Source organism: Oncorhynchus mykiss, chromosome 3, assembly GCF_013265735.2.
Source record: "Oncorhynchus mykiss isolate Arlee chromosome 3, USDA_OmykA_1.1, whole genome shotgun sequence".
In the NCBI taxonomy this organism is placed as follows: domain Eukaryota; kingdom Metazoa; phylum Chordata; class Actinopteri; order Salmoniformes; family Salmonidae; genus Oncorhynchus; species Oncorhynchus mykiss.
In genome coordinates this window covers 29,015,536-29,033,171 of record NC_048567.1, presented here as the reverse complement: position 1 = coordinate 29,033,171, position 17,636 = coordinate 29,015,536, and the positions used below count along the sequence as shown (strand labels likewise).

Here is a 17,636-nt window from a genome sequence, read left to right as displayed (position 1 = left end):
ACATAAATGGTGATGGAAAACCCCATCTATCAGACAGAACGGTATGAGTAGCTGCCAATCCCCAGGTGCCTGGACAGTGAAAAACGAGGCATGTTTCACCTCAAAGGACCTAGGCACCCTTCATCTCTCTATGGCTTCGTCCCAAATGGCATCCTATTTCCTACATGGAGCACTACTTTTGTAGTTCACTATATAGGGAATAGGGTGCCACTTGGGACAGAGCTATGCCGGTATTTTGGACAAGAATCGGGGTTGATGTGGGTTTATTAGAAAATAATAAAGCACATCTTCAGAACAAGACTGAAATGATAAGTGGTGGGGAGAACGGAGAAGACAAACCGGATGGCGGAGAAGCGCTCGAGTCTGGCCTGGTCTAGGAACTGCTTGTACTTTGCAATCTTTCCATCCAGTTCGCGGATAGTCTCACGCAAACTTTTTTTTCCTCCACCTTGGCAGGCTGACCGGCTGGGGTGGTGGCGGCACACTCAGCATCTCCCGCTGCTGTCTCCCCATCCCCCTTCTCTTCATCTCCATTTTCCTCTTCCACGTCCGAGAAAACGAGGTAGTCAGTCTGCACGGGTGCCAGGTCTTCATCGTTGAACTCGGGCGCCACATTGATCTTGCCGAAGTTCTGCCGGACGTTGGAGAGAATCTTCTGCACCTGCTCATGTTTCTGCTGCTGCTGGGCCTCCTGCTCGGCCGACACTGCAGCCGCCACCACCTCGCTCTGCTCCTCTGTTGCACCTTCTTCCTGTACACGCTCTGTAGCTTCTGGTGCCCCCTCCACTGGGAGTACATCCTTGCCCTGAAAACAACACACCAGTCAGTACAACTTTCATAATCATGGCTAGGTTCCGATTCTCCTGAAGTGTGCACTTGCACACTCATTCGACATAGATTTAAAAATGATGGAAACTCACTCCAGCCAATGCTTACACCAATCCAATGGGGAGAGTGCAAGCACACACTTCAGGAGAAAGGTAGAGAATCGGGATGCATGCAGACCATGTGTACATTTCAGATCGAGTGGACAATATTGCCCACCTGCCATCTTGTTGCTCACCTGAGAGGACCACAACAGAAATAAGACATTGGGTTTTAGCCTCAATCATTTTAATGTATGCATCGTTGTCCCTGGCTGGAAGCAGCTTTATATATTTTTACTTGTCAAATAAAGCAAATGTAAAAAACAACTTGAGCAAAGAAAGTCAATGTGACCATGCTTGCACTCTTGCCCCATCTTGGCAAGGCCTGTGATGATATTTTACATTTAGCCAGAGGGTGGCAGACTATAACCAGAATATGTGCTAACATTGCTGTTGAGAATGTCTCTTTATTTTCGTCTGCGAGGGAGAGAGTTTTACTCCAGCTGTTCGTCCACCCCTCACCTCATGCTCTCCCTCACAGCCAGGGGGTTTTACGAAGAAGGGGATGCGTCCTCTCTGCCAGTCGTTCAGCACCATTTTGGAGACACAGGGAAGGTCTGGCTCACCCCCCTGCAACAGATCATGCATTAGGGAAACATGAGAAGAAAATAAAGTAGGAATAAATGGAGTGTCCTTACATAGACTTTATGTGCCACTTGGTATTGATGGGTTCCAAATAAGCTTAGTAAACTTTAGGGTCAAGTGTAGAATTTCAGACGGATCAAAAAAATGGCCCATACAAAAACAGAGTGTATGTTTAGGGAAGATCATTTTTTACCACTGACCTACAGCTTGTCAAATACACAAAGGATAAATCCTGAATATAACACACACCTTTCAGGACTAAAGTATATTGTGACATTCAAATTCCCTTAACCACAAAGAGTTTTAAAGATAATTCAGACAGATGAAAGATGGTCAGAAATGAAGACAAGCAGCCCAGGCTATGTAGCCTGGTGGTCTCAGATCTGTGCCGTCTTGCCAATCCCTATGGTCATTAGCATGCCAAACAACAACCATAAGAGTTGGCTATGAAGCACAAACAGATCTGGGGCGACCAACAGCCTACAGACAATTACCATGTACTGTGACTTCAGCCCCCATTGATACACTCCAGGGTTATGTTAATTAAGTACCAAATGAGACAACTGACTGCGACAGGGAGGGACTATCCGGTCGTGTCCAATAAGAAACACTTTTTGTTTTCAGTTCAAATGTTTTCCCTACAGTGTGCTTGAATTAATATGACACAAGCCCTGACCTTAAGGAGTTTGCCCATGCGCATCGCCAGTTTCTCCAGGAAGTCCTCTGGGGAGCGCCAGGTGGGGATGCGGTACGTCTTCTGGATGTACTCTGGTTTGGCCCGCTCTAGCACTGCCGGGATATGCTCCTCCGGGTTACGGATCTTCTCCACTTGCACCTGGGAAACAGCAGTGAAGCATACAATGATACAATTGTTAGGTTAGAAATGATACAGGTTTAGACATGGAAGTATAAAAAAAAAACTATCAATGAGAAAGTTAAGACGCACAAATATCATACCCCCAAGACATGCTAACCTCTCACCATTACAATAACATGGGAGGCTAGCATTTTTGGGAGGGGGGGGTGATATTTCTTCATCTAACTTTCTCACCCATCATTATTCACTATACATTCAGGACTATCTGTAATCATGGTACCATCAACATTAATATATATAAGTGTTTAGAAACATTCTATTCACCATGAAAGTGACTCCAAAATGAAACATTATTTACCTTTCATTTCTATTGGGCACAAAATTACCTGAAACCCATTAAAACAAACAGAAAATGCATCCAATAAGTTTGGCTTCACAAGCTTGACGAAATCATTGCATGCTGGGAATATGGGACCAAATACTCAACTTTTGACGACCTTAATACACAAGTGAATTCGTCCCAATATTTTTTGTACCCGAAAAGAAAGAGATTACCCAACATGGATGAAAATACCCTAAAATTAAAGCTGACCATCTGGGCCTCCCGGGTGGCGTAGAGTTCTAGGGCACTGCATCGCAGTGCTAGCTGTGCCACCAGAGACTCTGGGTTCGCGCCAGACTCTGTCGCAACCGGGGGGTCCGTGGGACGACGTACAATTGGCCTAGCGTCTTCCGGGTTAGGGAGGGGTTGGCCGGTAGGGATATCCTTGTCTCATCGTGCACCAGCGACTCCTGTGGTGGGCCGGGTGCAGTGCACGCTAACCAGGTCGCCAGGTGCACAGTGTTTCCTCAGACACATTGGTGCGGCTGGCTTCCGGGTTGGATGCGCGCTGGGTTAAGAAGCAGTGCGGCTTGGTAGGGTTGTGTTTCGGAGGACGCATGGCTTTATTCACACCCGTACAGGAGTTGTAGCGATGAGACAAGATAGTAACGACTGGATACCACGAAATTGGGGAGAAAAGGGGGTATAATTCACACAAAAAAAGCTGACCATCTGCACTTTAACCATTTCAAATCCAAATTGCTGGAGTACAGAGCAAAAACTATTTCCCACTGTCCCAATACATTGAGCTCACTGCATAACCCTGCCTGCTCAAATAAAATAATAAAAAATGGTTTACTACAAACAAAACAACCATATAGATTATTGATGGAGAAAAATAATAACATACCACTCCTTTCAACACGATGTCGCTCTCGCTGTCTTCAGAGGGGTAAACTACACCAGGGCAGTCGATGAGAAAATGCGTCGCATCAGGGTGATGTACTGCCACACCTGGAAGAAGAGACCGGGCCCAAGATCAGCTAAGTCACAGGGTCTAATGACTTTCTACTCAGAACCTATTCACAAGAACTCACCGGTTTGGGACAATTACATTTCATTTGATAATGTAGCAGAAATTAATACCCTACTGCATAAACAAACCAAACAGATCTTAATCTACTACCCCCCATATTACAAAAGTTGAACTATTGTATTCTGCCATTAGCGGGAAAATACCATTATCAAAAGGGACCGCAAATGCGATTATGCATTTAATGCTTTTTTATAAAAGGTGCATTTTTATGGTGAAAATTATCTTCCTCAAACTTGAAACTTCGTTCTACAGTTGCACCACTGGTTGCATCACCTGATGCATCATCTGATCGTAAGGCACTACAGAGGGTAGTGAGTACGGCCCAGTACATCACTGGGGCCAAGCTTCCTACCATCCAGTAGGCGGTAAAGTGGAAAGCCCAAAATATTGTCAGAGACTCCAGTCACCCAAGTCATAGACTGTTTTCTCTGCTACCCCTCGGCAAGCGGTACTGGAACGCCAAGTCTAGGACCAAAAGGCTCCTTAACAGCTTCTACCCCGAAGCCATAAGTCTGTTGAACAACTAATCAAATGGCCACGGACTATTTACATTGACACCGCCACCCCCATTTGTTTTGTACACTGCTGCTACTCGCTGTTTATTATCTATACATAGTCACTTCACCCCTTCCTACATGTACAAATTACCCCGATTAACCTGTACCCCCACACACTGACTCAGTACCGGTACCCCCGTATATAGCCTCGTTATTGTTATGTTATTGTGTTACTTTATTTGGTAAATATTTTCTTAACCAACAGTGCAGTTCAAGAGTTAAGGACTTGTAAGGAAGCATTTCACGGTAAGGTCTACACTTGTATTTCGCGCATGTGACAAATAAAGTTGGATTTGGGTATGATTTAAAGGTCGCAAAAAAAGGCATGCATTGTTTCTTGCCTTACACTGGGCATCATTCACAAGTGACATATTGTAACTCAAACTATTCTTGATTTAAATATTCTTTACATATACTAACTAAAATCTGAAATGCATTTTGATTTACAATGGACCATTATCTATGCTTAAATATCAAATGGAGGATGCTTTTCCAGTGGTTCATTTTCATGCCCGCCAGATAGGCTATACTCCTGTTGCAAAGACAAGCAATGTGCTTAATACTAGGAAAGTTGAGATATAAATATAGTAGACCTAGCCTTTAGAAAGCTGATGGCTTCTATTAAAAGTAAGAGGATCCCATCACTCTGTTCTCTCACACAATTGCATTGCCTATAGAAATGTTGCAGAACATGAGCTCTCATGAAGTGTTTGATGATATTTTTGATGACATTTGCATTGTCAGAGTGATTAAAAAGGACAGAGTGCTGAGTACCTAGCAGTTAACGAGTTTGGTAGGCTACTAATGATCATCAGCCACATCAGAGCTTGGAGAAGCCTAATTAGCATGACTAAACGGTCACAAAGAATTTGACTACCTTCAAGGCTCATGACCGCCGGTAACACGGTCACCGTAACAGCCCTAATCAGGTCTACCACCGTCGTGTCGTCGGCAAACTTAATGTGTTGGAGTCGTGCGTGGCTAGGCAGTTGTGGGTGATTTGGGAGTACAGGAGGGGACTAAGCACGCACCCAGAGGGGCCCCCATGTTGAGGGTCAGCGAGGCAGATGGGGAAGTCCATCAGAATCTAATTTAGGTCTGATTTAGGTTGTTTATCTACTTGCCCAGAGTCAGACGAACTCATGATTACCATTTTTATATATCTCTGCGTGCAGTTTGGAGATTGAAGTTAGCTTAGCGCAATTGCTGGAAATCTTCCGGTACAGTAGCCAGCTCCTCTCAAAAGCAGGGGAATAAATCTAACTACACCAAAACTGGGTGGTTGGTCATTTATAGTCTTACAAATCTATACATAGTAATCAATATTTTATACATTTGTTAATTTCAATGATCATCAATCAAACAAAACTAGATTCTATCCACTGCCTCATTCTCTGACCAGTTGTTGCATAGAGATTTAGAGATAGCAATGTTGTATCGGTCTCAATGGCTCTGCCCGTGTGCTTACAGACGCTATAAATGGAACAGATAAAACATTACTAGCTCTATAAATCTCTATGCAACAGGGAAATAATGAGGACGTGGATAGAATCTCAGATCTTATGAATATCAGTTGAAATTAACTAGATTAGCATTGATAAAACAGTTAATAACCTCTTGAAGCTAGGGGGCACTATTTTATGTTTGGAAAAATAACGTTCCCAAAGTAAACGGCCTATTTCTCAGGACCAGATGCTAGAATATGCATATAATTGACAGATTAGGATAGAAAACTCTAAAGTTTCCAAAACTGTCAAAATATTGTATGCGAGTATAACAGAACTGATATTGCAGGCGAAACCCTGAGGAAAATCCAATCAGGAAGTGCCTCTTATTTTGAAACCCTTCTGTTCTTATGCATTCCTATTTCCCATTTAAAGGGATATCAACCAGATTCCGTTTTCTATGGCTTCCCTAAGGTGTCAACAGCCTTTAGACATAGTTTCAGGCTTTTATTTTAAAGAATGAGCGTGAACGACCACATTGCGTAAGTGGATAGTTGGGGGCTCTCAGAGTGAGTTGTGCGCAAAAGAGAAAGGCGGCCATTGTTACTCCCGGTCCTAGTGAAAAGCCAACTGTCCCGGTTGATATATTATTGAATAGATATTTGAAAAACACCCTGAGGATTGATTATAAAAAAAAAACTTTTGAAATGTTTCTGTTGACATTATGGATATCATTTGGAATTTTTGTCTGCGTTGTCGTGACCGCTCTTTCCAGTGGATTCCTGGGCATAACGCACCAAACTAACGGAGGTATTTGGATATAAAAAATATCTTTATGGAACAAAAGGAACATTTGTTGTCTAACTGGGAGTCTCGTGAGTGAAAACATCTGAAGATCAAAAGTAAACGATTAATTTGATTGCTTTTCTGATTTTCGTGACCGAGCTACTTGATGCCTAGTGTACATAATGTTATGTTATGCTATCGATAAACTTACACAAATGCTTGTATTGCTTTCGCTGTAAAGCATAATTTCAAAATCTGAGACAACAGGTAGATTAACAAAAGGCTAAACTGTGTTTTGCAATATTACACTTGTGATTTCATGAATATTAATATTTTCTAGTAATATTATTTGACCGTGGCACTATACTACCGTAATTGCTGGACTATTAAGCGCACCTGAATATAAACCGCACCCACTGAATTATAAAAAAATATATATATTTTGTACATAAATAAGCCGTACATGTTTATAAGCCGCAGGTGCCTACCGGTACATTGAAACAAATGAACTTGGTCACTATCTTCCTCCTCCTGTGCACTGAAACCACTGAAGTCATCTCCTTCGGTGTCGGAGTTGAATAGCCTCAGAATTGCTTCATCCGATGTTAGATCATTTTCATTGTCGCTCTCGTCACTTTCATCCGGAGGCAAATACCCCGCTGAGCTCATGCTGCCCCTTCAACACGCAGCAGTCCAGCCTTTCGAAACCTGTTGATGATAGTGGATTTTTTGACAATGCTCCACGCTGTCAGGACCCACTGGCAGACTTGACCATAAGTTGCTCTTCGCATGCAGCCCGTTTTAGTGAAGGATTTCTCCCCACTTGTCATCCAAGCCTCCCACTGAACAAGGAGCGCCACCTTAAATGCACAATTTACACTGATGTCGAGTGGCTGCAAATACTTTGGGCCATCTGCTTTTCTTCCCTCTGAAAGCTTTTGTTGTATTTTTGCACTGAGTCAGTTCCTCACGCTGCTGTTTCCAAAGTCTTATCATCGACTCATTAAGGCCAAGCTCCCGTGCAGCAGCTCTATTTCCTTTTCCAACAGCCAGATCGATCGCCTTCAACTTGAAAGCTGCATCATATGCATTTCTCAGTGTCTTTGCCATGATGAGGGTGACAAAATTACTACCGTAATCAGAATGATGGGAAGTTTGAGCGCGCTCGATTTACGTCACATTATGTGACGGTGCTCAGTTTTTTGGCGGCATGAATCTTGTGAAAGCGGGAAAAATCCATAAATTAGCCGCGTCATTGTATAAACCACGAGGTTCAAAGCGTGGGAAAAAAGTATCAGCTTATAGTCCGTAAATTACAGTATTCAGAGTTGCTGATGACAATTATACCGGATCCGGGTTGGGTGGTTCTGAGAAGTTAAGGATACTATAGTTATCACTTTTCACATTGAATTTAGAAAACTACAAAATGGTAAGACCTGTTTTTAATTTAAAAAAAATTGGTGCCACTCTGCACACAAGCTTGTTAGCTAGCTCTGGTCTAGCTTTCAAAATCCAGGTGGCATTATGTGTAATGTACTGGAAACAGTGTCATGACTAAGGGCTGACTCTGGTCAAACTTTAGTTAAGCCAAATCTCAAATTCAAAGACATTAAAGTAGGTATAATTCTGTAGGCCTAATTCAGATAATGCATGTCATAAGAACAAGATGCCCAGTGCTCTCGTCACCCACAACATTTCAGACCCTACACTACGTGCACAATTATTAGGCAAGTGAGCAGTCTGATCTTAGCATTATTTCTATGCACATTTTCCAACTCCAAACCATATAAACTTGAATGCTTATTGGATTTAAAATCATTTTCAGGTGATATGTATTTGTGTAATGAGGGAGGGTGTGGCGAAAGTGAATAACACATATCAAGGTGTGCATAATTATTAGGCAGCTTCAGGTAAAAATGGGCCAAAAAAGAGATTTAACTGACAATGAAAAGTCAAACATTTTAAAATTCCTTTCAGACGGATGCAACGCTCTTGAAATAGCTAAACTATTGAGGGGTGACCACCGGACAATCAAACGTTTTTTTTTGCGAATAGTCAAAACGCATGGAGAAGAAAAGACGCAAATGAACTGCAAAAGACTTGAGAATAATTAAACGTCAAGCTACCAGGAACCCATTATCCTCCAGTGCCACCATATTCCAGAACTGAGAAGAATTAAACATCAAGCTACCAGGAACCCATTATCCTCCAGTGCCACCATATTCCAGAGCTGCTACCTACCTGGAGTGTCCAGAAGTACAAGGTGTCAAGTGCTCAGACACATGGCCAAGGTCAAGAAGGCTGAAAAACCACCACCACAAGTTGAAGCGTCAAGATTGAAAAATCTGTCTTATGGTATTTTATTTTTTTTGCCCAAAGGTTTTATGGACAGATGAAATGAGAGTGACTCTTGATGGACCAGATGGATGGGCCCGTGGCTGGATCAGTAATGGACATAGGGCACCACTTTGAGTCAGGCGCCAGCAAGGTGGAGGAGGGGTACTGGTATGGGCTGCTATCATTAAGGATGAGGTAGTTGGACCTTTTCATGGACTGAAACTCAACTCCCAAACCTACTGCCAGTTTCTGGAAGATTCTTTCTTCAAGCAGTGGTACAGGAAGAAGTCCTCAGCATTCAAGAAGGCCATGATCTTCATGTAGAACAATGCTCCATCACATGCATCACAAGGACTCCACTGCTTGGCTAGCCAGCAAGGGCCTCAAAGATGCCCAAATAATAACCTGGCCCCCTTCCTCACCTGACTTAAATCTTATTGAGAACTTCTGGGCCCTTCTCAAACCTGAGGGAAGACAATGCACCTCTTTGAACAGCATTTGGGAGGCTGTGGTTGCTGCTTCAGCAAAAGTTGATTGTGAACAGACAGACTCATGGATGGAAGGCTCATAGCAGTTATTTAATATTTTTTGAAGGCCAACATTTTTATTTAATTGTCATTTTGTGTTACTTATCTGTTACACTTACTCTAAAAATGTAGTATAAACAAGTGAGTTGGGAAAAATTATTTTTGTAATATAGTTGCCTAATAATTGTGCACACATATTCCCCCGAGAAAGACAAAACTCACTTTTCCTTTGTTAAACACTCAGGTAAATAACAGTTGATTGACTGAAACCATTGTTTGATCAACAATAAAATGAATCCTGAGGAATACAATGCCTAATAATTGTGCACGCAGTGTACAATTGTATGTCCAATGCATTTACATAGCTTGCCCTCTCCATAGCAAGTGGCTCTACCCATTGGTGAAGTAATTTAACGTTGAGGTACATTTTTAAAAGTATCGATATCAGAGGTTTCAAAAGGAACACAAAATAATGGACGAAACTGGAAAATGATTTCAGTTCCAACCCCTGGTAAGAAGGTCTCCTGCTTTTGAGAGGAGCTGGCTACTGTACTGAGAATCACATTGCTTTTCTCTTCTGCCTGAAAACCAATACTCATATCCCCATTTGGACAAAGGAAGGAAACATTTAACAAGCTTGTTTTTTTTTTTTAAACACAAACAAACGCATTGCACATCCATTCAAACAACTGGGCGTGAGAGAGTTAGAGACAGGAGGGCCAGCCTAATGCTGAACAACCTTGTTTGGCCAAAGACAGGCAGACAGACGCTAGCAGCCTCTGGCGAGAGCCACCTTGCATTGGGCGATAAACTCTCGCTGGTTACGCGCCGATCTGATAGATCCCAAAGAGGAGGGAAAAAACCAAACTTGGATCTCGTTTGCACGCTCACAGCTCTGGCAACAGACGGCCAACTCCGATAGTATCATCCTCAGTGGGGTTTCCAGACATCCAGATCCACCGTTTGGTTCCAAACAGGATGAACAGGTCCAGCGAGAGGAAATGAAGGATGAGGGTTATTGTTTCTTGCTTTTTGGCCACGTCTCTGCCAGGTATCAGACGTGTATAATCGATGCGGAGGGTTTAAATACATATACTTCAGCGCATCGTTGGGAAGTTACTTAGGATATGAGTAGCACACTGATACACAAAATGTAGCCTGCAACATTCTATTCTGTGCTGTCTTAGCAATCAAGGGAATTGCGTGAGATTGTCGTCCCCCCACCCCCCCCTGCATTGGCCATTATTGAGATTACATGGACGTATGTACATAGCTCATCATGACACCCCAGGTATCAATATGGGCTTATGTTCAAGTATTTTTATTTAAAAAAAAATATTTGAGGGGAACGATACCATACCTTGGTCTCACCGGCGAGGGGTGCCACGTTGCAGACCTTCTTGGAGCGTAGAGTGTTGATGACAGAGTTCTTTCCCACGTTGGGGTAGCCGATGAACCCAACGCTGATCTGCTTCTTGTCTGTGTGGAGCTGAAGAGGCAAAACAAGTTAAAATAGCAGTTTCCTGAAAACCAGTCTATACTTAACCTGTCTTCAATTTCGGACAGCAACAACTCCAGACCACACTTTGATGTAGGCCAAAACCAATAAAACATGTGACCATGTAATCTAAAAAAGCTTGTTTTCACCAGCAAAAAATAGCTACTGGAAGCAGATAAGTCTACACCATGGATCAAAAATCTGTCAAAACCAAGAGGTAGGTATAAATATTAGTCTCCTCTGAGCATTCAAGGCCCTGTTTTATGGCCCGTGCGTCCCAAAAATAGCTCGGCAGCAGATGTGAGGACCCCGTGCGGAGCCGTATGCTCATAAGGGTGGTTAGAGTCGGTTGCCATGACAAAAGCTGGCCATTTGTACCAACTTCTGCTCCTTAGGGACCTACTTTTGACCAAATGGGGAGTGTAGTTCGGTCCATGTGGAGTGGGGAACTCGTGTGTGTGTGTGTGTGTGTGGGTGGTGCGCCTACCTTGCCAAACTGCCTGAGGAGTTGGATGAGGGAGCCCTTGCCGAACGAGTTGGTGAGGCTGGCATGGAAGGCCAGGGTGGGGTACTCGGCGGAGAGCACGGCTACCCAGCGTTTCTGGTTCGAAGACAACAAAACAGACAGACCTAAGTTAGACAGACATGGACATACATTTACTCTATGTGAAATGTTAGTTTGCACAGCACGTGTGTCAGTATGAAAGGAAAGTATGTCGATAGTAGTCTACAAAGCAGGCGAATATCAAACATCAAATATCCTGCAAGTATGCACAATTCAGTTGGCCATTGAACAATTTATGTCTAGAAATGTATAATTTACTCTAGGGGTCGGGCAGCATCTTCTCCGATGCTGATGGAGTAAACAATATACTTTTGAGCGGGAATGAGGTGCGGTTACACAAGATTAGCACTGGAGAATAACCCATTTAATACAAGGCACAAACCATGTGTCATTTCAATGTAAGGCTGACATTCCTTCATAATGTGTGCTGAACAGTGCATCTCTAGTGTATTCCACTGGCACGACAGCAAAATCCTGAAGCACATCATGAAAACAGTTGGCGCGGACACCATCCTTCCTGCTTTGGTGACCCCCGAATCCACACACACGTTATATGAGGCCACAAGCTATCCTTCGTCAAAGTAGAGCAAGCATGATACGGGATTGGAAAGAAAAAATAAAAGTTGTGGATAACTACTTCCATAAAACTCCTGAGAACATCAACTCACTCCAGAAAACAATTGACATGGAAGGCATTGCCAGTCTTGATCATATATTAGTCTTTTGATCAAACACTACTGAGCCAAACCAAACTGAGCTGGTTTATTTTCCATCCGCCATAGTTGCTGCAACCGTGTTGAAAAAGACAATGTGAAAAGAAACAGACAGCGCAGTACAGTTTGGGTCGGCAATATAGTGTGAACGGGGTACATGTGTCGGCTTGGCCAGAGGTGTGGACTCGAGTCACATGACTTGGACTCGAGACGGACCCAAATCACAATGATGACTTGAGACGCGACTTGATAGAAACTAAAACTTGAGACTTGGGAGCCCTAAGACTCTGGACTCGACTTAGAAATGATCTGGGCAGGTTGTCACTACTCACCATGCAGCATCGCACTTGAAATAAAACTGATTGGCTAGTGAAACGCACACTCGGCCCTCTGATTGGACCAGCAAGCTGTCAATCAACACAGGTCGGGTGGGGGCGGAGCATCAAGCAACAATTACTAGCATAGCTGGTATTACGGTATGTCAAAATTGCTTGGAATTGATAAGAGTTACAAACCTTGCATTAGGAATTTGTTGCTAAATTAATTATTACATAATCAAAATAATGAAAAGGGCTGTCTGGTAGCCTCAATAGATGGTCACAAAATCATGTGTCTGTAGGACTATAAAAAAGTTATTTCTGAACTAAGCATAGTTCTGAGATATTGAGCATCAGATTTCACATACTAGATATCAGAACCGTTTTGTAGTGAATAAGATTTTTTAAAAACCATTAAAAAGGTCCTCACCATAAAAAGGTACCTAAAGTACAGAGTATCAAAATTCTGCGACATTAGAAGATTATTTACCGTCTGCAACTGCAGATAGAACTTCATTACTCTGAAATGTCAATCTTTGTTCAGCCATAAGTTTGACACTTCTTCTATGTTCAGTTAAGAAACCTTTAGCTATTTGAATACATAAATTATAGAATAGCACTATTTTACCAAAATAGAAAATACATTTCTTAATGTATTATGATCAGACACATTACTGCTATCACTGAACAATGTGACAAATACTTGATTTTTAAAAAAACCTTTATTTAACTAGGCAAGTCAGTTAAGAACAAATTCTTATTTTCAATGACGGCCTAGAAACAGTGGGTTAACTGCCTTGTTCAGGGGCAGAACAACCGATTTTTACCTTGTCAGCTCGGGGATTCGATCTTGCAACCTTTCGGTTACTAGTCCAACGCTCTAACCACTAGGCTACCTGCCACCCCTTTAAAGATTTCTGACACCGCTTTTTGCTTGTGTGCCATTATTGCTGATTAGACTAGCCTAAAACATACAGTGCCTTGCAAAAGTATTCAACCCCCTTGGCTTTTTTTGATTTCATGTAATGGACATACACAAAATAGGCCAAACTGGTGAAGCAAAAAGTATTATTACCGGTTAAAAAAAAAAAAAAAATATGAAAAGTGGTACGTGCATATGCATTCACCCCCTTTGCTATGAAGCTCCTAAATAAGATCTGGTGTAACCAATTATCCTCAGAAGTCACATAATTAGTTAAATAAAGCCCACCTGTGTGCAATCTAAGTGTCACATGATCTCAGTATATTAACACACACCTGTTCTGAAAGGCCCCAGAGTCTGCAACACCACTAACAAGCGGCACCATGAAGACCAAGGAGCTCTCCAAACAGGTCAGGGACAAAGTTGTGGAGAAGTACAGATCAGGGTCGAGTTATAAAAAAATATCCAAAACTTTGAACATCCCACGGAGCACCATTAAATGCATTATTAAAACAATTGAAAGAATATGGCACCACAACATACTTGCCAAGAGAGGGCCGCCCACCAAAACTCACAGACCAGGCAAGGAGGGCATTAATCAGAGGGGCAACAAAGACAAAGGACAACCCTGAAGGAGCTGCAAAGCTCCACAGCGGAGATTGAAGTATCTGTCCATAGGACCAGTTTAAGCCGTACACTCCACAGAGCTGGGCTTTAAGAAAGAGTGGCCAGAAAAAAGCCATTGCTTAAAGAAAAAAATAAGCAAACACGTTTGGTGTTTGCCAAAAGGCATGCAGGAGACTCCCCAAACATATGAAAGAAGGTACTCTGGTCAGATGAGACTAAAATTGAGCTTTTTGGCCATCAAGGAAAACACTGTCTGGCGCAAACCCAACTCCTCTCATCCCCCCGAGAATACCATTCCCACGGTGAAGCATGGTGGTGGCAGGATCATGCTGTGGGGATGTTTTTGCATCAGCAGGGACTGGGAAACTGGTCAGAATTGAAGGAATGATGGATGACACTAAATACAAGGAAATTCTTGAGGGAAACCTGTTTCAGTCTTCCAGAGATTTGCGACTGGGACGGAGGTTCACCTTCCAGCAGGACAATGACCCTAAGCATACTGCTAAAGCAACACTCAAGTGGTTTAAGGGGAAACATTTAAATGTCTTGGAATGGCCTAGTCAAAGCTCAGACCTCAATCCAATTGAGCATTTGTGGTATGACTTAAAGATTGCTGTACACCAGCAGAATCCATCTAACTTTAAGGAGATGGAGCAGTTTGCCTTAAAGCCACGGTCCTTAGAGGGAGATGGCAAAGACATGGGTTACTATTAACCTGGTATTGTTTGATTGGTCAATGGTAGTTGTTTTTAGGTTGAAAAGGTTACACCTCAGATGGTATCAATGAAATCAAGGTCTGTTCTCTCTCTTATCCTGTATCCAGTCCATGGAGGAAGGTTGTATGATCAATTCTCATTTCCTAGGCTTTAGATCTCTGGCCTAATGGGCATCTTTGTTCATGCTTTGTCTTGAAAGTTAAGATCTATATACTTGGACTAATGCTTGTAACTGAAGCTTTATGCCTCATTTTACAAAGTAATTAAATACACTTCTATTTAGAATTCCATTCTCAGACATTTCTTGATTGCCTTTTACTGTAACTCAACTGTAGTCTCTTGCATATAGCCATTTATCTTTTGGAGTAAGAGCCATATTTGAATAGGCTAATTGCGTCGTCTTGCTATGAGATGCACGGGAGGTACACAAAACAAAAATATAAATGAAACAATTTCAGACTTTACTGAGTTACAGTTCCTAAAAGGAAATCAGCCAATTGAAATAACTTCATTAGGACCTAGTCTATTGATTTCCCATGACTCGGGAATACAGATATGCATCTGTTGGTCACATATACCTTAAAAAAAGGTAGGGGTGTAGATCAGAAAACCACCATTTGCCTCATGCAGCGCGACATCTCCTTATCATAGAGTTGATCAGGCTATTGATTGTGGCCTGTGGAATGTTGTCCCACTCCTCTTCAATGGCTGTGAGAAGTTGTTGGATATTGGCGGGAATTGGAAGACGCTGTCGTAAATGTCAATCCAGAGCATACTCAATGGGTGACATGTCTGGTGAGTATGCAGGCCATGGAAGAACTGGAACATTTTCAGCTTCCAAGAATTGTGTACAGATCTTTGCGACATGAGGCCATGCATTATCATGCTGAAACACGATTTGATGGCGGCGGATGAATTTCACGACAATGGACCTCAATATCTTGCCAAGGTATCTCTGCGCATTCAAATTGCCATCAATAAAATGCAATTGTGTTCGTTGTTCGTAGGGTTGGAAAGGGTCAAAAACTTTCCGGGAAATGTCTGGAATTTTTTCCATGGGAAGTTAAGTTGGGGAATTTTGCTTAAATTCATCAACAACAAAAAAGTTATCTTATAACAGTGAACATTTTTTTGTGGGATACACAAGGCAATTGTGTAACTCTGTGTTGTCTGTTCACACTGCTATGCTTTATCTTGGCCAGGTTGCAGTTGCAAATGAGAACTTGTTCTCAACTAGCCTACCTGGTTAAATAAAGGTGAAATAAATAAAATTATAGGTCTTGTGGTATATTTTGGTTAAACTATCCCCAATTCAATGGAATTGCAACCCTCTGCATGCATAGTGAATTCTTCCATCATAGGTGCAGTGCACTCTTCCATCACATATACAGCTGATTCTCAAGATCTTGCACACTAATGAGATGCTATTGAGCCCACACTACTACACTGTCTGAGCCAAGGACGATATGCTTTCTGGTAAGTTTTAATTACAATACTGGGTGCTAAGTAGTAAATAGTAACCTACATACAGCAAGGTGTGTTTAATTTCTAACTTGTTTACAATTTCTGCTAGTTAGTTTTTTCTAGAAGAAAAAGAAACGCACACGTATTTAGGCGAGGTGCTGGCTAGCAGAGTAGAACTTGAAAATAAAGGAGAGCCGCACACTCTAGGAGCTCAGATGCAAAAATGTAATTACCAACGTTTCGACAGCCAAGCTGTCTTCATCAGGGTATAGTCATAAACACTGCGGGATGACTCGTTTATATAGTGTCAAAAGACACAGGTGTCTGTAATCATGGCCAAGAGTGGCCTAATATCATTGGTTAATTCTCAAATATTAAAATGGCATACAAAGAACAGCATACAAAAAAACAAATGGAGAGCATACAATCATAGATTCATTTTCGAATACACAAGCTTATAAAACAATTACAATGGCAAAGTCACAATAACGGCTTCAGATCAAAGTCTACGTTGAGACCGAAGGGAGCAAGGGTCTTTAAGTTAAAGATCCAGGCAGCCTCTCGTTTTAACAATAAATTATCAAGGTCACCCCCTCTCCTAGGGAGGGTGACATGTTTGATGCCAATATAAAAGAGACGATATCGAGTGGCCTGCCTCCAAAAAGTGGGCCGCAACTGGGTAAGTAAAGTTTTTACACCTAATGGTGCTACGATGCTCTGAGATACGTCCTTTTAATTCACGTTTTGTTTAACCCACAATTTTTACCACAAGGACAAGTTATAAGATAAATAACTGCCTTAGTGGAGCACGTAATAACACCTTTGATTGGGATCGATTTCCCTGTTTGTGGGTGTTTGAAGGATCTACATTTATAAGTGCCATTGCATTGAGCACAGCCATTACACTTGTAATTTCCATCCAGTAGGGGCGCAAATGGACGTTGTTCAGGAATATCTTGGGGTGGTAAATCAGAGTGTAACAATTGGTTTCTGCCCGGCGAGAATACGACCAAGGGAAGGTCCGAAAACACATTACCGAGACTATCATCGGATTCTAGAATGTGCCAATGTTTGTGAACGATTCCCTTAATTTGTTCAGAGCGCTTTGAATGGCGAGTAGTTAGAACGCAAGAATGCTTCTTTTTGAGGGACGGACCTTGAAAAAGGTCATGTTTTGTTTTGAATTTTCTCAATGGCAATATTAATCTGATCATTTTTGTACCCCCTCTCCTTGAACTTTCTTTGCGTCTCAGCTAGAGGTCGACCGATTAATCGGAATGGCCGATTAATTAGGGCCGATTTCAAGCTTTCATAACAATCGGAAATCGGTATTTCTGGGCGCTTTTTTTATACCTTTATGTAACTAGGCAAGTCAGTTAAGAACACATTCTTATTTTAGGAACGGTGGGAACGGTG

The 17,636-nt window shown here is 42.2% G+C and overlaps 1 pseudogene; it reads right to left on the bottom strand.

The window, feature by feature from the left end:
- The window catches only part of LOC110517275, a 39,102-nt pseudogene that overhangs the window by 1,753 nt on the left and 19,713 nt on the right, over positions 1-17,636 (bottom strand).